This window comes from Salvelinus sp. IW2-2015, unplaced genomic scaffold (genome assembly GCF_002910315.2).
Source record: "Salvelinus sp. IW2-2015 unplaced genomic scaffold, ASM291031v2 Un_scaffold2370, whole genome shotgun sequence".
In the NCBI taxonomy this organism is placed as follows: domain Eukaryota; kingdom Metazoa; phylum Chordata; class Actinopteri; order Salmoniformes; family Salmonidae; genus Salvelinus; species Salvelinus sp. IW2-2015.
Genome location: NW_019943694.1, coordinates 7,887 through 11,746, shown reverse-complemented (window position 1 = coordinate 11,746; position 3,860 = coordinate 7,887). Strand labels below are relative to the sequence as shown.

General features: G+C 45.4%; 1 long non-coding RNA gene across 1 annotated transcript; it reads right to left on the bottom strand.

The window, feature by feature from the left end:
- Window positions 1-2,057: 2,057 nt before the first annotated feature.
- Window positions 2,058-3,655, bottom strand: LOC112073792 (uncharacterized). Its single transcript, XR_011476674.1, has 3 exons — window positions 3,565-3,655; window positions 2,938-3,084; window positions 2,058-2,283 (listed from the first exon to the last, which is right to left on the bottom strand). It is a non-coding gene; the product is annotated as an uncharacterized lncRNA (long non-coding RNA).
- Between the last annotated feature and the right edge of the window lie 205 nt (window positions 3,656-3,860).

Genomic DNA, 3,860 nt, shown 5'->3' with positions numbered 1-3,860 from the left:
TTCATACCATTCACAACAAGACCATCACTCCCCGATCAGTCATCCGTCACAACAGACCATCATCTCCCCATCAGTCATACCCATCACTCCCCCCATCCGTCATACCATCACTTCCCCCTTCAGTCAACCATCACAACAAGTAGCCATCACTTGCCATCAGTCATCCAGCACAAACAAGACCATCACTCCCCCCATCTAGTCATACCATCCTCCCCCATCGAGTTCATACACATCACAACAAGAAACCATTCACTCCCCCATCAGTCATACCATCACTTCTCCCTGCAGTCCTACCATCACAACAAGACCATCACTCCCCCATCAGCTCATACCATCACAACAAGACCATCACTCCATCAGTCATACCATACAACAAGACAATCCACTCCCCATCAGTCATACCGTCACAACAAGACCATCACTCCCCCATCATTCATACCCATCACAACAGACCATCACTCCCCCATCAGTCATACCATCACTCCCCCATCAGTCATACCATCACTCCCCCATCAGTCATACCATCAACACAAGACCATCACCATCAGCCATACCATTCACTCCCCCATCAGTCATACCATCACAACAAGACATCTCACCATCAGTCATACCATCACTCCCCCATCAGTTCATACCATTCACACCCCCATCAGTCATACCATCACAACAAGACCATCACCATCAGCCATACCATCACTCCCCCATCAGTCATACCATCACAAAAAGACCATACACCTAGCCATACCATCACTCCCCCATCAGTCATACCATCACAACAAGACCATCACCATCAGTGCATACCATCACTCCCCCATCAAGTCATACCATCCACACCCCATCAGTCATACCATCACACCCCCATCAGCCATACCATCACTCCCCCATCAGTCATACCATCACTCCCCCATCAGTCATACCATCACTCCCCCATCAGTTATACCATCACAAGGCTCAGCGAACACGGCTGAGGGTTTATCAAAGTCTGATACCAGAGTATATCATTCAACAACTTCTACACAGGCGAACAGTCAAACTGCAGCTCGTATACACATCTACATGCTACAATGGCTACACATCTCATCCTACAGATGGCTACACATCTACATTCTACAGATGGCTACACATCTACATCCTACAGATGGTTACATATCTACAGATGGCTATACACATCTACATCCTACAGATGGCTAACATAATCTACATCCTACAGATGGCTACATATCTACAGATGGCTACATATCTACATCCCTACAGATGGCTACACATCTACATCCTACAGATGGCTACACATCTACATCCTACAGATGGCCTACACATCTACATCCTACAGGATGGCTACACATCTACATTCCTACAGATGGCTACATATCTACATCCTACAGATGGCTACATATCTACAGATGGTACATATTACATCCACAGATGGCTAGATAGATGGCGGTGGAAAGATTGTCAAGTCAGGGGCTTTCTAGGACCCCACCCTTCCAGCACCACTTAGTTCCCACTGGCCCTTTAACCCCACACCGCTGTATAAACACACACCTGTAGAGGTTAACCCCACCAACCTGTTAAACACACACCTGTATAGGTCTGGAGAGCCCGTAGATTTAGACGAGATCCAGGCCTCTCTGTTAATCTCCGTCCAGCTGGTGTTGTCAGGGGGTTAATTCTGTACTCACAACGCTCCTCCACGAGACTGACAGAGGAATCAAAAATACACAATTATTTATTGATATATATTATAATATATATATATATATAAGTATATACAGCCCATGGAGTCTTATGTGATTTAAACAACTGAAGTAGGAGATATACAGTGTAGAGCTGGTCTTCATAGTGACTTCAGGGAACTCCCACCAGAGAAATACTGCTCAACTCAAAATAGTATTCAGATGAAAATGAAGACTTCTGTTGGCTCCCTGAGTGAATGCCTATGGCGTTTACTTAGCTCAGCGGCGGCTAACACAAGTCACAGACCAAAAGGAGACCCACGTTCAAATCCCGGCCGGTCACACATAATACGGTCGCGGTTCGAATCCCGGCCGTCACACTACCATCATGCGTGCGTGGCTGATGTTCCAAGTCAGCGTTGTTCATGGTTCTGTTCTGGGGTCCACGATGGAATCCTCATGATGTAGGCGTGCCTGGCACATAGTAACCGGCAGGTACTTCTCCATCGCAGCGAGGGGCGCGGTTAGTTTTGGTCAGCAGTCGCCTAGAGACCAGGCGGTTACCGGGAGTTACCTCCTGAAGTGATGTGCCTCCGTCAGGACATGGTTACTGTGGGGAGAGAAGAGATGATTGAATTGTAAAAAACGGTATCTGTCTGTGAGAGAGAGGAGATGGGAGTTCATTCGTAATATTGTATTACAGTTAGAGACCTGCTGGGAGAGAGGAAATGGGATGGGTTTTAGGTTGGGATTCCGAGAGACTTTCCAGCTTAAAGGGATACTGAAAAGATTACAGGTGCAACGTGTGATACGTCCTTATGCTACAACGTTGCGATGTCTATCCGTCTCTATGCTACAACGTGATATACTATACGTTCTATGCATACAACGATGTCTATACGTCCTATGCTACAACGATGTCTATACGTCTCTATGCTACAACGATTGGCTATACGTCTCTATGCTACAACGATGTCTATACGTCTCTATGCTACAACGATGTCTAATACGTCTCTTATGCTACAACGATTGATTGTCGCTATATGGTCTCTATGCTACAACGTTTGGGTCGTAATCTTTCTACCTGTAGGGGTTGGGGGTTTTTAAATCTTTCTTACCTTGTAGGGGCTTCGGGGTAATCTTCTCTACCTGTAGGGTTGGGCGGGGTAATCTTTTACCCGATTAGGCGGGGGTAATCTTTCTTACCTGTAGGGGTTGGGGGTAATCTTTCTTACCTGTAGGGGTTGGGGGTAATCTTTCTTACCTGTAGGGGTTGGGGTATCGCTCCCAGAAAGCGATGCAGACTTGGTCCCAGGAACTTTTCAGATGACTCACGCAGGCAAAGTACTTCACCATTGTTCCCGAAAAATGATGACTTCATATGTAACTGTTACACTTTGGCAAATACCTGCTAGAAGAACAGGACACGTGAGTAAACTCAAATTAGTTAGGACGTTATCAATTGCATGCACCTTCACCCAAYCAATCGTGRAATTAGAAGGCTGCACTAAAAATCGAAACTCCTAGWTAAGCATAGGAAGTGGAATGGTGTGCTTTAAATGACAGCTGTCAATCAAATGTACTGAAATTAAATCAGCAACGTGCGCACTAGTCATAGCTAACGTTAACTAAGCTAACGTTAACCTGTTCATAATATAGCTATATCTATGTCCATATACCGCTCGACATGCAACTTATTTATTCTAAGGACATCGTTAGTGACCGTTTGACAGGTAATGGAATAAAAACTGAAATGGTCACGTCTGCACGCTAGAATGCTAAAGTAACGATCTAGCTAGTTAGCTTAGCATAKCGTGGGAGTCAACGCCATGAATTAATTAACTACATAACTTGACCGATTTTCATGAAGAAAAAAATWAATAATAATTACCTCGTAGGCAACACCATTTACAGCGGAGATAMGTGCATTGTCTACTACTTCTAGAAGAATGTAGCTTRCAGCTACATGACAGACTGACTTGGGCCGAAGGAAAGGTCAAGATCAACGACATATCCGGTGCGAGTAGAGCAAAAAGCAGAGAGGAAGAGGCGTAGCGAGAGGTATAAGTGGCTCCAAAAATCTGTCTGTCACCAGCAGGCGGCATTGTTCCGGGGGAAGGACGATGGTGCAAGCGAAGAAGAAGCTTGAATCTGATGGCGGAGGAAATAAGGATGAATTGACTTTTG